The sequence below is a fragment of the Apus apus genome, chromosome 17 (genome assembly GCF_020740795.1).
Source record: "Apus apus isolate bApuApu2 chromosome 17, bApuApu2.pri.cur, whole genome shotgun sequence".
Taxonomy (NCBI): domain Eukaryota; kingdom Metazoa; phylum Chordata; class Aves; order Apodiformes; family Apodidae; genus Apus; species Apus apus.
The window spans coordinates 8,499,626-8,520,244 of NC_067298.1; positions in this window are offsets into that span (position 1 = coordinate 8,499,626).

Below are 20,619 nucleotides of genomic sequence, written 5' to 3' on the forward strand. Positions count from 1 at the left end.
CCTGTCCCTCATTGAGTGTCCAAGGAACAAACAGCCAGTATTAGTAAAGAACTGGGAAATGCTGGCTTGCCAAGGTCACGTAAGTCTGTGGCAGGAGAAATAGCAGGATCATCTGGCTCTTCTGTTTCTCAGCCACAAAACTTTCTTTCTCCCCTAACAATTACATATGTGGGTTTCCTTAACAGTTTCTTTTTACATTCCTGTTTAAACAGCACAGGGAAAGGAAGAGGAGACTTGATGTGGAAAATTAGTTTTGGAAATGTTGAGCAGTGTGGATTTGCCAACTTCTGTTCCTCCAGTCAATTCATTGTAGAGGCTCACAGCTCTCACCAAAATGCTATTTTTAGTCTGTATGTCAGATTTCACAACTGAGACTGACAAGATTTTTCTAAAGGCCTTTCCCTGAGAATTAAAAAAGAAAAACAACATGGAAATTCTGCTTCCCCCTTTGTGCTGCTGAGGCTCTATTTACAGCAAATCCAGGGCAAATCTCCAAAGGGACCCAGCCCCACAGGAGTGGCCTTTTCAGCAAGCACCAGGACATTCCTAGTATGAGGGAGATGTGTAAATCTTTTACACCTAATGAGACACGTAGAGCCTGAAAATATTCTGGAGAGAAGCTCTGCAACAAAACAAAGCACAGATGCAGAGTGGGGCTTTGGAAAATGCAGCTTTCTAATAAAATCCTTCAGCTGCTGCCGGAGCTGCCAGGCGGCTCCTCTGGGGCAGGGGCAGCAGCGCTGAGAGCTCCTGCTGCTGCCCCCGAGCAGCTCGGGCACAAGGGCTCCCTAGACCTTCACCACCACTTCTTCACACTGCCTGGTGGTACCCACTGAGCTGTAGCCTTTACATGAGAAGGCCAGAAATGAAGAGGTGCCACCTTTGGTGACACTGAAGCACCAGCAAAGCCTCAGGCAGCAGCAGCCGTAGTCTCCGGTCTGTTAGCTGTTGAGCACCTGCTGTGCTGATGGACACACACATTAACAAATTACAGTTTCTACATGGGTATTTCCTGAAGCTAACAGGTGTCCAAAGCCAACTTCCAGCCCTGCTTGCTATCCACATATAAGGAACTTGAAGCAGGTTTCACTTTTATGGTGGGTTTTTTTTGAGAAAGACTATGTAGTTAAGATCTTTGCTATGGGTATTTTGATCAGACCAGGGAGGACATCTGATCTGCATATAAACCAATGGCTCAAATAAACACACTTCTGAGAAGACTTTGCTATTGCAATGTTGCCAAGCATTTTCATTCCACATAGATATGTGAGATTGTTTGATGATAATGCAGATTGCTTTGAATATTTCAGGGCCATTTAACCATAGGAGGCTTTGGACATGTAATCCAGCTAAATTTCAGTCTGCAGATCAATGTATCTAGATATTTGATGGCATCGTTGTACAGAGAATACACAACGTGACTGTGCTAGCTGAGGGGGGTGAGTTCACACAGGTCTAACTGAGTGCAGAATCTACTTCCCAAGGGTTTTCTGGTGCTTCCTGAAGCTGACAAGATTAATTTAGTGATTTGGAAATCTGTTGCCAAGACCAAGTCCCCGAAGACTGCATAGCAATAGGAAGATTAAAAGCAGATGGTTCAGCAACCAAGGTTTTATAGTTAAACTTTTAACAGACTTAAAATTCTTGGGCTTCATATCATCATCTTCATTCTTTCCTTCAGTTCAGCATGTGTTAGTATCTTTAGAGCACTTCCACAGAACATGAAGCCAAGCACATCATGATATCAATAGGTCTTCAATAAATATATATACCTTTATGACAGGCTTAATAAGAGGTTAAGAAAATGTTGATTCGAGCTCAACTGAAGCTCTATACTATTAGAGCATCTCCACATCATTGTTAATTTCCACAAAAGGATGCTGGAATTTAAAATATGAAGAGAGAACATTTCCAGGAGGGGCTTCAGCAACTGAGCCTGCTAAAACATGAGTGAAAAGCTGTTGCAGTTGCCAAAGAGCCTCCTCCATTAAGGTGAGAAATGTGGAAAGGGTTAAGGCTGGCTCCTGGGAGCTGATATCCACACCCTGAACTGAGTTCCCATTCCTGCTGGACCCACTGGACCCCTCTGTCAACGGCAGTGGGAGCAGGGGTGATACAGACCAAGCTATGGCATCCCCAGGCTATCTGCTATGGAGAGGAGCAAGGCAGGAGCAGCTAGATGCAGTAACAGTTCTGGAAGTTACCTAACAAACTTGTAATTTCTGTCTGGCCCAGCTCTCTCCTCTCCCACTGCCCTGCTATAGCAGCAATACAGCTTTGGCCCCTGTACCAGAGCCACAGCTCTTGTCATCATTGTGCCAAGGTCCCTATTTCGGGTGAGTAAGATTTAGACCCCAGCAAGTCCAGCTCCAAACCTCAGTGCACTTGAGTGATCTCCTCTCTAGACCATTTAGTCTCTGGTGCTAATCCTGAGCACTCACAAGAGTGGGATAGAAAATGAGGCATGTCCAAGCAAGAATGTGCCTGGCTGAATCCTTAGCAAATCGCTCCAAACTCCCAATTAACATCAGAAATGAAGACAGGACAAGTGTGTCCCATTTGTCTACTAGAAATCTTCCCTCTCTGCAGGAGTGTCAGTTAAAACAATCCTCAGACTTTCCTGGGTACCTGCTGTGTCATGCCATTCTGCATGCTGTGGTGAGCCCCACTTCACCATCTCCATATGTCACTTTGAAGGCAAAGTTAGTTGCAAGGACAAAAAACTGCACCTGCAAAAGCTGAGGAGGCCAGCTTTGAAAAACCAAACCCCAAAATGCATTTGAACACATGAATATAGTGGCCAAACCTCAACTTAAATCTTCCATATGAAGTGCAAGGAATCGAATAACCATCCAGAAAAGATGTCTGCAAAATAACTTGGCTCATGGTATTTTCATTTGGGTTAAATTAAAATAATTGTAAATCTTCAGCGCACAGCACGAGAGCTTCATTCTGTGTAACACTGTACGTATCCCATTAAGCTTTATACTCAGTTCAGCCCTAAAAAAATCCTTTGAAAACCAGACTAAATTGCTTTTCCTTGGGCAACCAATTGCAAAACTGCAAGACAGCAGAATAAGCTTCGTGAGTGAACTTTCTCCACTGCAGCTAACCAGAGCTAAAAGAGGCAGGGGAACACAAGGGGGAGATTAAACATTCTTCGGAACAAAGTGGAAAAGCATCATTACACACTGATCTCTTGGAGCAGTGTTAAGCCTCAGCTGTGCATAAATTAGAAGCCAGTGCCTAGTTGATTATCTCACACATAAACATGGTTTATCTAATGATCCATTTGTAATGACTTCCAAGTTTTGACTTCCTGGGCATCCTGGAGGTGTTGGGCCTCAAAGGCTCCTCACACACAAAGAACTGAGCCCAGCTGGCTGCAGCTCTGCTCTGTGGGGAGCAAGATACTTTGGACATAACTTGCCAGGCTTTTTGCTAAATCCAGAGGATCAAGAAAAGCAAAGATGAAAAATCACCTCTATTCACAACCTTGTTAAATCATTGCTCATCACTATGGATCAGATTTTGATTACATTATCAGAAAGCTCAATCCACACACTAGAATGGGAATTTACAGCACAACATATGTGCAGTTGCCTGTGAAAACCATGTTAATTTTCCTGCTGGTCCTCTTCTCAGTTTGGATCATTTTTCTTCCACCACCCTGTCCTGACAACATGGTTCCTAAGGGTATTCACAGAATGGGCATAAGCAAAGCATGGGAAGAAAAAGGGCTTTGGCAGACCCTGCTTTCACTATCCACGTTCAAGGATGGTCCCAAGTGGCTGAAATAAAAACACTCAGATTTGTGACAAGACTACTTGTCCCCCTTCCCATACACAGCACCATGGCATCTGAAACCATGGGATGATTTCACAATACAGATGGTACTCAAAGGTATTGTCCCTGTGGTACTCCTGAACCACCAACAGATCACCTGAGCTCTGGTCTTCATCCAGTACAGGAAGCCCTCGTGGAGGCCAACATACACTCTGCCCTGTGCAGCACAGGAACTCCTGCAGGATCACCACAGGCCACTGTTGCTGTGTGCTTCTACCACACAGGGAGCTGCTGTGGATCTAGCCTCTAGCTCTGAGAATGAAACATGCCAATATTTCCTGCTTCAGTCCTGAGCATCAGCCTGAGTTCTTCTGGAACCCCTCAACTCCTCCTTTCCACAGCACTGCATTTCATAGGCACTCAACCCAAACCAGGTAGAGCAGAGTCATCACTCAGGCCGGGGTCTTAGTGAAGTTCCCATTGACTTTGCAAGGCTTGTAATTAATCCCTTCATTTCTCCAGTCCAGCTGTAAACAAGGTATTAAAATTCCCACTCTACAGTTGTGTTGGCACCAAGTGCCAGCCTTAAAGAGGGTTTAAGAATCTTTGCTAAATGTGGCACAGAAGGGCAAATGTTAATTATTAATTGGCACAGTTCTGCTCATTAGTTCTTGTAAAGGAAGAGTTCAGAATAAGTTAAACTCCAACACATGAATTTATTTCCAGAGCTCTTTCTGAAATTTCTCCTTCATATTGGTGCCAATAAATCTTACATTCCAGCCATGCATTTCTGATAGATACAGGCATAAATTCTTATTTCTACTTGGCCATATTCATGACAAAGAAAAAGGGAAGAATAAAGCAAAAGCTGCAGCTAGCATTTATCTATCTTTGTCATGCAGACTTCCTTCTTGTTACTCCTGCGGCTCTCATATTTAGAGGCAGCCAAGCTCTCCACATGCAGCTTTAACTGAACACCTATCCTCCAGCATCCAGCTGCAGTGTTCAGCTGGGACCACAGCTGCAAATACAAACCATTGTACCTTTCCTGAACACACACAGCAAAGCTAGTGTAGATAATACCTTGTACTGCTGAAACAAGAGCTATCCAAAGATTTCTAAGTGCTTTACAGACATTCATAATTTAAGACAATCCCCATCCTCCTCAAGGTGATACTGGATCTTCACTTTGCAGATGAAGAATAGAGGAATTAAAGGATTAAGGGATTGAGGGGCACAGGAGAGTATGGCAGCACGGAACAAGGTCCTGCACACAAGCCCCATACATTGCAGCAACTGGACTTTTGTGATGGTGTTTGCAGGCACTGTAACCATTGCCATATGTTTATAAAGTTTGCTTTGTCTATTTCTCTGTTTTATTTCCTAAACTACTCTCATCCTCTTCTCTGATCTGAACCCTGCTGTTCATACTGGCACCAGTTACATGGTCCATGCTACACTGTCCAGCAGTCAGTGGTGACACTGGAAACCAAGGGCATCTCCTCTTGCCACATCACTCAGGCATGATCTGCTTCAGTGAAACATCTACAATGTTGTACCTCTTTTCTATACATTAGATACTATTAATAACTTATTGAATATAACTTGGTTTACTGACAGGCAAAATATACCCTGCTTTTACTCTGCCCAGGCTGTATACTTTCTGACACTGTACAAGTTATGGCTTTTATGAGATGAGTTACCCTTTCCAGGAGGAATCTGGGGTACCAGCCTTGTTAACAGGGTCTGTTCTAGCCTAGGGTTTTCATTCAGACCAGGTTCTGTTTACTAAATAACCCTTGAAGTTTCAGACCCTGGTTTAAAAGTTTTGATTGATGCACACAAAAAAGTTAGATGAGGCACTGTCTCTCCTGATGGACCTCTCCCTGAAGACCATGAGACTGTGGAGTTTAAAAACAAAGATTTTGCTCTTCCACTTCCTGCCATGAAACATACATTCTCACTCTATAATTAATCCCAGTGAAATTAAACACAGCAGCCTAATGGATTCACCTGCTGTGGTGCAAAGCACAAGAAAGCTGATTGAGTATAGAACTTCAGAGGTGCAGTTGGGCTTTTTTAATGTACCTCTTTAATGAGCAGCTTGTAAATGAACATCACAGAGCACAGGTCAGAGATAGAACAGTAAGAAGAGGCTCAACACCATCAGCCAGAGGTGCAGCCATGCTGCTGTATGCTGAATTATAGATGAGAAAAGCTAATGGGAACACAGACTGTCTCAGGAAAAGCCAAAACCAAATACAAGGCTTACTTCAGCCAAAGTATAAGCTGACAATAGAATCCAATTTGCTTCTGAGCTGACCTAAAACAAAAGGCTACACTCACACACAAGGAAAAATGCTGGATGAGAAACCAAACCTAGAAAATGCCTCAGGAATACAATGGTTTTCCTTGCTCCAAGTCACAGGTGTAACCAGGGGTAGATACCCTGAGAGGATACACAATATATGCCCTCAGATTCCAGTGCCTTCGAGAGAGAGCAATACTTGAGACTCTAGAAGTTCATGGAGCTTGAGAGCAGGGAGATCCTAAAAGACAGAACCCTCACCACCAGAAATCAAGGCAAACTTAATTCCTCAAGGCTATACTAGCACTGTGCTATAGACAGATTCACCAGGTAAGCCACAGGCTGACAACCCACATTCAACTGCAACATGTAAGACTGAATTCTGGATGAATATACACACAAAGTGATACTACAGATACTGGAATTGTGCAGTAGGACTGAGCTGGGACAAAAGTTGAATAATATTACAAAGACAAAATAATGGTATTTTATTCATCAAAAGAGTACAATACAAAGCTGAGATTTTACTGGTGTGATTTAGTTAAGGAATTAGTCATCATTGCAAAATAGCAATTTGAATATCCTAGTACAGGACACGTAACAAGAAAAATCATTCAAAGCTTGGCTGCATTTTAGCTGCATCAACTGACGTTGTACAACACAGTATGACATCAGAGAGCAAAACTTGTTCCAAGCAAGTATTTATACAGTGCTATTAATTGACAAGGATTTGGTTTAATTGGTAAGTAAATTGAGCTGGAGGTGGCTAAAGTAATGTCTAGGAACCAAGTTCACTGAGGCAGAACAAATTGTTATACTCTATTTTGTATGTCTACGTTTTAAGCCTTCCAGACACTGAAGTAAATGCAATAATAATGCAGATGGTGTCAAAATAATGAGTTTGGGGTGAGAGGATGAAGCAGTGACTTGTGCAACAGTATTTCACCAGGGAAGCAGAAAGAAGCTAAGAGAGTTTCTGGTTGGAAAGAGGTGAGGAAAACTGGATCACTGTGATAAACTAACTGAAATCCTCCAGAAACAACAGCAGCAGTTTAGATATGCAGGATAGCTTTACCAAGACCCAGTGAACTGCTGCAGTTCCCAGAAAACTTAGTGGAACTGTAGGTAAGAGTCAGAGCTCCAGAAGATGGTAAAAAAAGGCACAGACAGACAAACCTAGATGTTTCCTTAACTTCCATGCGGCACTCATTTGAACGGCCAAGGTACTGTAGCACCATCCTTGTTGACAGAGCTGACCCAGAGACAAGACCAAGAGACTGCTCTGGCAACATTAACACATCCTCACATGTAGTGAACACTTCCCTCAGCATCTCTGTTAGCAAAGTTTTACTCCTCCACATCTCCAAAATAAGCTGCAAATACCATCTGAACAGATCTATGGGCCAAGATAATTCACACTAGCTGGAAAGCTGACCCACCTATTTAATGCAAGGGAATAGCCATTACTTCTTTCCTGCTCTACTGACTAAGATCCACCCCACCCTACTCTGAGAACTCTGAGGCGTTGGGATATCAACCACAGAAAACTGAGTGGAAATCCCCAGGCAGGAATAGAACACATGTTTAATAAATGGCTCTTCAGAAAAGATTAAAAAGAAAAAAAAAAAAAAGAGGGGGAGGAGGAAGAAAGGAAAAGGTTTGTAGTTGTGAGATCATGAGTCCAACCATGTAAGTGATGACTAAGTATAATCTTGTATTTCAACAAGATGAGAAAAACATGTTTTAAAACTGTTGAGTCTGGTGTTCCGAGCCAACAGATATCTTTTATTTGCCTGCAAGTGACCGTTTCAACTACAGTTTTCCTCCAGCCTGTGGGTCCACAACAATGATTAGAGAGTAGAAAATCCCTGCTACTGGCCAGCTGTGCTCCCAATTACCTTCCTCAACTGTGCCTATAAATGTAATTGTTTCCATGCAATTGCATCAAAATGACCTGCTTACTCCTCACAAAATTCATGTATCTGTAATCTTTATAGGTAAAAATCTCTCTTCTGCACATGTATGAAAGTACTGTGAGAACAGAGTACATTCTTCATTAACAAGGAAATTTGAGAGAGCAGGTAACCTCAATACAGCAAAACTGTGAAGACTGCAAAGCACAGGTAAATTACGTCCTAAAATGTACAATACAAACATGGGAACAGGTAAGAGTTCAGTGCTGCTGCTGACTGTAGATATCATGAATCAGCATAAACTGCAGGGTCTACATAGATCAGGCAGCACAGCACACGTGAATACGGATCATTGAGCCCAGATGACATCTGTAACAGTTAGTTACCATGGGGCACTCTGCCTAGGGATAACTACAGTTCACCCTGGTGGTGTACAAACTGTGTGGAGAAACACTGTAAAAACACACGTCCCAGTTCAGGTCAGAGCAGAAATGTCTCCTGCTAACCGAGAGGAAGTGCCTTCCAAACTGAGGAACGGAGCACTCTCTCCTGTCTCAGCTCAGCCTCTCCTTCCCAATTCAGTTCATGTTCACTCCTTATCATGCCCCTTTTCTCCTTCCCAGCTCTTCCACCAAAGGCTGAAGGAAATAGTACTCCAAATTTCTATGCTCAATGAGTGCAGTTTCATCCCAAAGCAGCCCACAGAGCTAAGTACAAGCAGAGGCATGGAAGGATGTTTTGGTGCAAAGTGCCCTCATACAAAGTGCAGTTTGGGTCACAGCATAGGAAGGGAAGGAGAAGACTGCAAAGCCTCAGATGGCTAGAGGACAATATTTGGCAAGAACCTGGGTCACCTAGGAAGAAAATTTCTTCTTTAAGACAATGGTTCAGTTTCAGAACGATGGTTTAAGCCGTGGTTCGATTTCAAGATGGGTCCCATTAAAAGAGAGACCATCAGAGAGGAAGAGAGGTGAGAATTCATCTCCTTTGCTTTTCAGAGAAGAGCTAGAGAAGAGGAAAATCAATTAAATGTAACAGCCAGTAAAGTAAGTGAAATATACTGGTAGCAAGCTAATGTAAGTGGACCTTTGTACTAGGACACAAATGCAACTTCCGCAAAGATGTAAGTGAACTCCCTTCATTCAAGGGCTGCCGTAGGATGGACGTTTCCATTGCACTCCCTCCCTGCCCCACCGGACCCACCACCATTTCCTGTCAGGCCCTTCACACGGCAGGGCAGTCCTGCTCCTGACAATGACTGGGGCTGAGGGCTATTGTAAGCAAAAAATAAAATATGGTCCCATTAAAAATTGTGGATGATAGCAATAAATTCCACATTTTTGTAAATAAATATCATGTGTTTGTGCCAAACCAATTTGGCTTGTTGGCAGAAGCTAACAGTGACACATAAATCTATTTTCCCTATTGCTCAACAGACCATCTCACTCTGCCAATCAGATTTTGCAATGGAAGAGGTTTGTTCTTTCTGTCTTTCAGTCAGCACCTTAAGTGGTACCTGCTACCCATCTTCACATCAATTGAAGTCAATTGAAGTCAAGGTAGTCCTGAGACTGCTTGGGGTCTCCTCGAACCACTGACACCAATGAAGTGATTTACAAGAGCTGCCCCAACACCTTCCAGGAGTGGTGTCACTGACCAGGATCTCTCCCCTCTCCTGCAGCCAGACCCAACAGAACAGATACTCTGTAAGCATCCTTGCCACCACGGCCACCCCAAAAAAAACATCCTACTCTCCCTGTTGCACAGCCAGGGAAAGCTCTCCCCTGGCATCTGTGGCCCAGGGTTAGTAACAAGGAAGGACCAACATCTGAGCAGAGAAAGGTCAAGCCATTCAGACAATACATCCCTGTATTTTCCCAGCTGTATTTACTTTGTTTTACTTCACTGATTTCAGCATAACATGGAATTGTACAAACGGAAAACCAAAGCAAAGATGTATGGATTCTGGCTGTTTAGATGCTTCACAGATATTTGCTGGCCTGATGTGGGAGAAGCATCACTACTTTATTGACCAAGCTTGCTTTTGTTTTAATATGGAAAATTTCAGTGGCACTTCACTCCATTTGTCTTTTTTTCTTCTTTAGTCATATGATAATGTACACTTATAACTGGTGAATCATCCCCCCGAAAAGTCATAAAGAGAAAAATAGCTCCTATGGATGCCTCAGCGGTCAATGAATCACTGACGACAGGTATAATGGGAATAATTACATACTGCTGAGAAACTGTACCCAAAGCCCAGCTCAGAAGGCTAGTTTAAAAACTTCTGAATTGTGCAGTTGGATCCCAGGTTGCCAGTGCCAGGTCAGGAAAGAGCCAGGAGAATTTCAGATGTGTGTTATTGCAAGGAAATAGCCTCTCCAAGTGTCTGTTATGTGTTGACAAATTGTTTATACTTAACCAAGCAATAATAATGAACAGTCTAAATAGACATTGATTTTTTATGTTTTTAATTCACTTTTAGTGGGAAAATATCCTGGCAACAGAAATATGGATGTCAAACTTTGGATGCCAGCCACTGCTTTATAACTATGCTATTTTAAGCAATAATAAGTATTATTTAGTATAACAACATATATTTTTAGGGTCTAATCCTGGAAGCTCCTGCTCCAATGATCTCTAGTCTTCCAATCAAAGTTTCTGGGATTACACATAAGAGCATGAATTCGTAGCAATGTCCAGACAAAAAGAGGTTTCAGTCTCAATGCAGTTTGCCTGCTGCCTAATAGAAACAGTCAAAATACAAACGTGAGGCAATTGCTCCAGAACACAAGTGTAAAACCCCTCTCTAAGCCAGCTCAAAGAAATGTAGCAACTGCAAGGAAATGTGTCCATTGCATCAAGTCTGACTAGAGAAGCGGGCTTTGATACCCTAGTGCAGTGACACGACCTATTCTGAGGCATGTGTCACACAGAGTAGGCAGGACTGCTTGACAGTCTGCCTCTGCTGCTGACTCCACCTTCCAGCTGGATTTGTATCCTGGGCTGAGCTCAGCCTGACTGCCAGCTTTTGCACATCTTTAATCAATGCAGAGCCAGGTTCCACAATCACGCTTGCAAGCAAAGACAGCAACTATTTTGTAATCAGATCTGCTGAAGCCTGTTAGAGAGAAAAGACATAGTGTGCCTTCTCACAGGAATGTACCTGTGTCCATTCCCATCAGTGTTCGATGTGAATCTCTTAAAGTGCAGAATTCCTCACACAAGGAAAACTAGCAAAGTGGATTATGGATTCGCCAGATCCACTGTGTGCAGCTTAGACCCTGCCATCTGCCAATGGCTAACAGAGGTCTGTAAGCACCAAATACGCTCTTCCTCCCAAATATCCCAATGGTGCAAGGAAATGGTGATCAGCACCATGCTGCTCCAGTCACAGCAGTACAGAGCTGTACACCAGCACCAGCAATCAAGTAAGTGAAGCAGTAACTACCCACACCTGGGAGGAGAACATGGCTACAGGAACTCCTTCAATGGAGACAAACAGGCACCTTCTGAGAGCAATTAATCTGATCCATTTTAGTTGTCTGTCTTAGGACAAGCTGAATCACCCTCTAGAGGTTCCCATTTCTCCTTGTCAACGGCAAAGGGAGCACAGTTCCAGCCATGACCAGCTCAAACATAAATGTCTGATTTCTGGATGCCTTGAGTTAGAGCAGAAATATCTCACCCTTAGCTGGGAGAGTAGTTGAAAAGAGATGCGTGGCTGCTGTAGCTTTTCTGGGAAATGTGAGATATTATATGACCTGTTAATTTATTCCAGAGTTTCCTTCTATGCTTTAACAATACCGTTCAGTATTCAATTCAAGTCATAACACTTAATGGCTCGTGGTCAGCTAAGCTTACCCTGCATTTCTGCGCCAGCTTAAAAAATAAACAAAGCTGTATCTCCTGAACAGCACAATTAGAGGGATTTATCCTGCTCACACCCCAAAACCCAAACCAGAACATAAAAATACTATTTCATTTCAATTCAGAGAAGATAGGATAGCCCTTTACAATCTGCTGTAGAAGACCGTGATAGTTGAACAGCTTGTTCAGATGAGAACATCACTCTTTAGGGCACCGCTTCAAATTAACACTACTTTCACTTAAAAAAAGTCTAGTGGCCTCATATAAGATTGGAGATGCAATGTGTTAAGTGACTTGTTTCCAACACTGAATTAGCTCAGCTAATAATGCCAGTCTTGTACTCACGGAAAGTACAATCGCACAGAAAAGCTTTGACTTTGGAGGATGCTTTTAACAGGGGCTAGCTATCCTACATGAAAGCAACATGGCATCACCACGTAGAGCCCCTCCTCTGTCAGCTCCCTCTGCAGCTCACTGGAAAAGAGTTGACTCCACTGCAGAGTAAATTCCATGCTGCAGATAATCACTCTAGTAGGAGATAACCCCTGTTCTGAAGAATTTACAACCGAAATCCCCCACACAAGGTGTGGCAGGAGGCACAAAAAGAGGTACAGCAACTCTTACAAAAGCCAGATGGTGGCAAGGCTGGGAACAAGATTTAATACCTAGCTGGTGAAAAAATAAACCAAATTACTCAAAAAACTCAACAACTTGCTGAAGATGCTCCACATCTCAGGCAACTGGAACAAAACTCAAGCCTCTTCAGCCTAGACATACTCCTCTCCCTCTCAATGTTGCCAGCTGTTAAACCAAATTGAGATTACAGAATTGTTTGAAAGTAAAATACACAGAACGTGCCATGCCAAACCACCCAGGTAAGGTCAGCAGGAGGCCCTTCCTGGGCATCTACACCTCACAGAACACCCGTCTCTTACAGGGTCTATGCACGCTCAACTGCTTCCATCACAATTCATAAAAGTAGATTGTAATTTCTTGACCCCAAAGCAGCTCTCTAGACATACCCAGTCTATGAATCTGTTGCACGGACCTTCTCCATGTGCTCAGCTTCCTGGTTTAAAAGCCATCAGCCAACTTAAATGTCTCAATTTCTTCAAAATCCTATTTTAATTTAATTTCAGCAAATTGCATTGTAACTATTTAAAGCTGGTTTGCTGGTTATGTGCTTTCAAGAAGAGACTTCAGAAAGTTTCCATTTATCCTTGTTTCTCTGCCCTTCTGCACCTTTCCCACCAGCTGCTGGAACGCTGTCTGCCATCCCACCTCCTCCCGCTCCCACACTCCACATTCAATGGGCTCCTCTGCAGTCAAAAGCTTTCTCCTACCTACTGGTGCTTTTATGAAAGACAAATAATTCCTGTTTGCTACATTCCAAACGGAATTGCTTGGTCCTGCCTCTAAAAACGTACTATCTTTTTTACCCTTTGTGTGAAATCTGGACCACTATGACTTAGGATGAAAGTGCATTGTTTAGTAGATCGTGCAATGAGACAAACACACCACAAGCTCGAGGGGAGGATGGTATTGCAGAAACTGAGAAGAAAGGAAGGAGAGAGAAAAAAAAGTATAATCCTCTTGTTTCTCCCGGTTTTACATGCATGCTGTGGTTGTGAGGAGATTCCCGCTTCCTTCAGGCCCAAGCACCTGCCAAGGAGGCATGTGAAGCATCTGGTGTGCAGCAGGGAATGGACAGGAGGGGACCACCACACACACCCTGCCCTGCTCTCCTGCTGGGACCACAGACAGAGGCAGGTAGATCAGAAGTTTTAACAGATCTGTTTCACAACACCTATTACTCTAAAATGGAAGAAAGGGAAGGGGTGAAAGAGGTAGAGAGGAGATCAATAAATTCCAGTGACAGGGACAGATGCAGAAAAGTGAGAAACTTTCATTACTGAGAGCCAAAGGATTTCCTCTGAAATCCTGGCTCCATGCACAAAGCTGCTGAAATTCCTCAGCTTGCATTGACTGTTGTGTGGCCACAGCACAGGCAAACCTCTGTGCCTCAGTTTCCAAACCTGCAAAGGTAGGAATATGAGTATTTCCCCTGCTTCAGCAGGGCTTGTTGAGGCTTGGAGGTTTGCAGCGTGCTACAAGATCAAAGGATCAGAATATTACATATTCAGCACAGGTCCATGCAGTATTTGCAACATCTGGAGGTGGGGCAGGTTGCTCAGCTTGCAAAGGAAAGCAGGAAAACAGAGATTTCACAAGCCCTAATATTGCAATTAGTTAGGCTTGAACTCTGCAAGATGGGCATGCAAGGCTGTTATCTCCCAAAACCCACTTACCTCAGAGGTACCAAAGTTTCAAGATTTGCCCTAATAGTACCCTAGAAGGGAAGACACTGAGCTGGCTCTTCCACTTGTGAAAACACAGATTTTTCTTAAGTTTGTGAGTTGCCTCTCAAACATTTGTCCCTTGCACCCTTCTCCCTCTCTTCCTGTGGCCCTTCACTCTTTTGGGAAAGACAATATAAATCCTGGCATTCACACTGCCACAGGTTGTGCTGCCCTGAAAGGTCTCATATTTCTATAGAAGTAATGATTATTTTATTTGTCACAGTAGGTCTTTCTTACAGCAGACACAAACACAGAAGAAAATAAACGTATTCCAGGAAAGCACAGAGATGATCTCACAATTACAAATGTGAATCAGTGTATTTATAAACATGTACAGGCAAAAAAGTATGATACAGATCTCTTGTTCCTGCTACCATGAAAGGTCGCTTAAGTTAGACCACTTGACTGAGGACTGCTGGTAGCAGATGGACTCTGTTTTTCTTCCTCTTCTGCCTTCAGAAACATGCTGCTGCCAGGACATCCACAGCAGGTGAGCTTTGTCCTCCCTGGAGCCTGCAGTCCCCTGACCTCCTGCCTCCCACTCAGATGAGGGGTTTGCTGTTCACAGTAGTCTCAGGATTTTGACATTTCCTAACTCATGTATCACAACTGCTCAAAGTGCACACATCTATCTCGCTGAAACCAACCTCCTGCTTGTTAATTCTTCCTACCCACCATACATACCACAACATGAGACAGCACTGACATTCCCACAGACACTCACATGTACGTCCATGGATATCTGGTCTGGTTTAGGGGCTCCAGCTGCCACACCTCTCTTCTTTAAATTTAAGTATCTTGAAATGTTTGGCAGTAAAGTGTTTCACAAAGCGTAAATGTTGATCCAGTGCTCAGCACAATCAGTCTTTCCCTTGACTTCAATGAGCTTCACAGGACTGGGCCCTGAATGCCTCGCACAGCTCTGAACACACAACAGGTCACACAGGCTCCAGCCAGAGCACTCAGCACTTGGCAGGCCCAAGACTTGGTCTTGCCAATGCAAGCAACCAGGACAAAATGGAAGCAAAAATAAGGACAGGCATTTTTAAATAATGCACCCCTGATTTAGGGCTGAGGCACACACAGAAAAATTTGTAAAAGGCACAGAAAATGCAAATAAATAAAATTGCAAAATGCAGCTGCCAGGAAAGGCTGCGTTTGGCTCTTTTGAAAAGAGCACATTATCAGAAAATGTGAGCAAACTGTAGAAACCTAAGGAGGAACACTAACATGGTGGAAATTACTAAAACTTTTACATGTGTATTGCAAGAGTATGAAGCCTTGCATAAAAAATAAAAAGCAAACAAGAAATATCTTGCTTGAAAAAAATCTAAGAAAAGTAGTCAAATGAATCCCACAGTAATGCCAGCATCACCCAAGATTGTCACTACAGAAACAATGCTTGTGAGCAGATAACAGCAGCTCTGGACTTGACTCAACAGCAAGGACAGCCAAGATTTTATAAAAAAAGTTTCTCAGCTGATGCAGACAGCAAGTAAGATTTTTTGGAAATTATGCCAAATGCAAGAGGAAGGATGATGAAACCAGATCTGAAAGAACCAGGGAAGAAATTTACATGGATACTGTCCGCAAGTTTGACAACAGAACTGAAAAGCAACACCCTCCACTCCATGCACACACAAAAAGCCACAGGTAGCTCTACACCCCATGACCTGAACTGGTCATCTCCTGGCTGGGATGATGCTGGAGTGCTTTATCACTGAGGGACCCAAAATGGAACAAGCTACACAGTGCCTTAATCTGCTATCTCAGTCAGGCAGAAATAGGTATTCAAAAGCTCAGAGACTACAAACGGAAAGTATTGAGACAGGAAATAATGCAGAAGCCCTTTGCACTAATTAACAACTGTATGTGCCTGGTATGAGGTATGGCTGGTCTCACCTGAAGTCTTTCAAGCTGAAGTACTCCAAGGGTCCCATGAGTATCTGGAATATTAGAAATTCATTTCCTTCTAACTCTGTGAGGTCCTTTTTGATAAAAGGAGCTTAAATTGAGACTGGATGTTGTTTGCAGAGATATGCTCCAGTTCAGCCACATGTTAGTGGCTGTACTGCAGAAAGCACTGGATGAAATGCCACAGGCTGTAACATGCAGGTGTTCAGGCAAAAGAATCACAGGGGTCCCTATGGCTTGAAATCAGTGAACTGTGCAGAGAGCAATTAAACACTCTCACAATTAGAGATAGCTTTGGTTTCCTTCGCTGAAAGCCTCAACATGCAGCTGGTCACCTCTTACTCTGAAGTTTTGCTCAGCAACCCTGAGCATGAAGACAGAACAGACTCTGATGTATAAATGTGTGCATACATACACACACATACAGACATATGGCCCGTGTGACACCATGAAGGCAAAAAAGAGAAAAGACGTAAAGAAGGAGAAGAGCTCATGGAGCATTTGCAGCTGCTCAGAACATGTGTACCATGGCTCACTGACCAACCAATGCCATGCTCTGTGGTGACGCTCAAGTCAGAGCTTCAGCAAAAACACTCAGAAAGATGCTTAAAAATCATGTGTTAACATGCCACCCTGAGTAACAAAGGCCTTAAGCATATACTTAGAGCTTTCTTATGCTGGGTATTTGGAAGTATACTGAGGAGCCAAGGAGAAAAGGAATATGCTTGTCTTCCTGCTAGGTCTTTTAAGGAAGACCAAAGAAAACCCAGACATCATTAAATAGTAATATGCTGTTAACATCAACTAGAAAAATGCACTGATAGAAAACTGTAGAGCATGGAGATTTACAAAAGCTATATGCTATGCACAAAAAGGATCCTGGATAGTCTAATGAGTACAAGGGAATGTAGGACTGCATCTGCATTGCATTTCTCACCACAGTGTTCAATGAAGAACTGGTGTCCTCATCTGCAAGAAAGAGAAACTGAGGCAAGGAAGGGTTGCAAAATGCCAAACCAGATGTGGGAAGGTGCCCTGCAACACTGACTCATTGATCTCTGCACCAAAACACCAGCAAGAGGAATTGTGTCCGAGCCAACATCCCATGTCACTGAGGCTGATAAGAAGCCAGCGATATCATGGTTTGCTGTGATTGTGATCATGTGTCAGTCTTGCAGATACCTAGTTTAGTACAGAAGGTGACTATTTCTTATTTAAAGTTCAGTACAGCAAGCCCACACATCTTAGAGATCCCAAGGTCTCATCTGGAATGAATCAGTATCAATTCAGACTTTATTTAAACATATTGTTTAAATACAGTTTATCCCTCTTGATGCTGGGTTGAGAAGTTCAGTCTTTCAAGTATACTTTCTTACACTGACATTTTCTTCCATTTAGGAACAAGTTGAAAACACATGAACACAGAATTAAATGCTCAGATACCTCAATCCTATTATCAGTAATCTGTGATGCTTTTCACAGCACATTAAACTGATGTGTCTGTGGAACTGTGCACCCCATGCCACAGGAGTACAGTGGGGTCTGGGAACAGCTATGGGATAGGGACCCTATAAGCTTGCAGCATACTGTGCCACATGCACAGGATACACAGCTTGAGCATCTGGAAAGAAAGCTCCCAGACATCCTGAGCCAGGAGAATTAAAAGCAAAATGTATAGCTCAGCTATATCTTTTAAATTTTATAACATTCTGTTTTTCTGTGACAAACAAAATCTTCCTAGAAACTCACAGTTCAACTTCATATAAATGTGTCCTCCAAACAGTGTTATTTGCTGTTTCTTCTCAAAATCATCTCCCATTGTTCCCTACATTAATTCCTTCTTGATGAAATACCTAGTATGGTCAAATGAACGATGAATGGCAAACTTTCTAAATTTGAGAATAAACTTGTCCAGGAGTAAACCTTTTAAGGACACTTCAAGGAGATAGAAGCTTAAATCCCATTTTCAACAGTAATCTAAGGCCAGATTGCAGGGCTATGTTGGCATCTAAAGATTTAGAACGGTTCCTATTTTTATCCAGAATAGCCATATACTCTTCAAAAATCCAGCTGCTAGAAACCAAAGGCTGTGTTTACACTGACAGAGAGGAGGCCACAGAGATCTCAGAAATAGCTACACAGTCTGATCCATCCACATGCTGAAGGAGAAAACCACACAGGACTAGAGGCTCAGGCTTTGCAAGCCACATAACTGTGCTAGCAGGGCTTGAACAGCCCAGGACAACTGCCCAGTGCCTCAATTCTGCTTTCCAAAGCTGGACTGCCTGTTGCTGTGCCTCACTGGCCCAGAGTCCCTCTGAAATGGGCTGTCAAAGTCTCACCCCACACCCACCAACCTCTTTCTCTCCTTAGTACAACTGAGGGTCATATCTTTAATAAAAGATCTCTAATAAACAGCTATGAGAGGGTTTATATATATTTATCAGCTGTTATGAACATCGACAGGTGTGAGTTGTATGTTGCAGAATCTCATCAGTAGATGCTCTCTAGCCCAAATATTCCAGGTATAGTCAGTTGTTCTCCAACCACTTATTGATCGATAAGATTTATTAAACATAACTGGTTTTGACTGTTTACAAACCAAACTCAATTTTAAAAGGAATGACTGAGAGGGCTGTGAACAGTACAGTGCTGTGAAAGGTCCCAGAGAGGACATACTGTGGGGGGGGGCTCTGCTGTACCAGTGTTGGGGGTGGTTTTGTCCTTTGCAGAAGATAGAATCCCATAACACAGGTGTTGTTGTACACATCAGCACCCAGGTCTCCTGCAGCTCCCTTCACTGACAGTGTAAAAATGCCCTTATGCCTTATCCAGTGAAGACATCATGAATGGAGGACCTGCTCAACTGCTCTGGGGTGAGCAGATCATACAGTTCAGTTTATCCCCACTCAGCAAAGCAAACACACAAATACTGAGGAGCAATACGACTAATACAATCATGCCTCAAATTAACCATGTGCCTAAGTGTTTTCCTAACTGAATCTGGACTGCAGCCTGGGACCAGCAGAGCACCTTCTGCCACCCCTGAAGAGCCAGTACCTCTACTGATTTTCACAGCACTTTTCCTCTTGAGTAAGCATTGGCAAAATCCAGCTCAAGAGTACCACCTAGCCTTCCTACAACATTTTACAAACGTTAACCAGTGAGCTCAACATCACCAAATTAGGTAGTTGTCAATTCTTGCACCTGTCTACAAAAGACAGATTTAAAAGACTGATTGATGGCTAGGGTAGCTCTAACTCCACCATGACATTAAGGACTGCAAGAAACACAGACCATTCTCCCGTGTCCCACACAGCCTGTGCTTACAAGGCAAACTCCCCTCCCCGCCCTGCTCCCGGGCTCTCTCCGGGAGCTACGTTCGCTCGCTCGGAACAGCCGCGCTGGAGCTGAGCCGCCGGGACTGCCTGAGTCAGCACGGGATGCTCAAGCCTTTGCTTGCCGGGAAAGACACCAGCGTCAGTCCCATGGCTGTGGTATGCATGCCTTGGAAGAGCAGCCAGCTTGCTAGAGCCCTTTTTCTCCATAATGAGGTTTGTATGTTTCAACAATAATCACAATATAATGTAGCAGCCTGCACCTAGTATTTAATAACCCCCAAACCCCTTTGATTCATACACAAAGTGACACCCCGCCCCTGCAAAGGCTCACTATGTCCACCAGAGACTGCAGTCCCTTCTGAGCTGAAGCAGAACAAAACATAACTTCACACAGCAGTATTTTAACAGTTAATCCTAGGAAATAGAGGATATGAGCCCACTCCAGGAAATACAGGGCATGTCTTACACTGGTGGATATCTACAGTCAAAAGTCTTCCCACATAGCCTGGTATAAAAGCCATGACAGAGCAACACCTACAAGGTGTGCTGCACTGGCTGCCCCACGCTGGCCAGAACCAAGGAGGCCTGAGCAACACTGGTTTGTGCCCTCTGGACTTGCTGCCTGTAACTTCTGATTGCTCAGGAAACCCTTCTCCAGTGCACAGTATAAACACACCCAGAGTTATCCAATCTGGAGTCAAGCCAGACCTCTGGCATGAAAACCCTTTTACTAGGGAGAAGGAAAAAAAAAAAAAAAAAAAAAAAGAGAGAGACAGAGAGAAAGGAAAAATCAAGATTATCAGAGTGAACAAGAAAGGACACATTGCAAAGAAGACCTGGGTTTTTTCTTAGCTCCACCCAACCCTGGTGATGATAATGCTTTGTTTGCCTTTTTTCTCCATTGAGATGGTAAATTCTTAAAGACAGAGACAGTCTTTCTGTATTTCTTTATAAAGAATTTATGTATCAGTCCCAGGGATTAGCAATGATAATCTTTAATGACCACAAATCGCTGTGGCCCATTTTATTAATCCTCTGAGGATGGGCCTGTCAAATAAGTCCAAAAAGAGAACTGAACTAATTACAATGTATAAGATATACACTACAATATCTCTCCATGCCAGTTT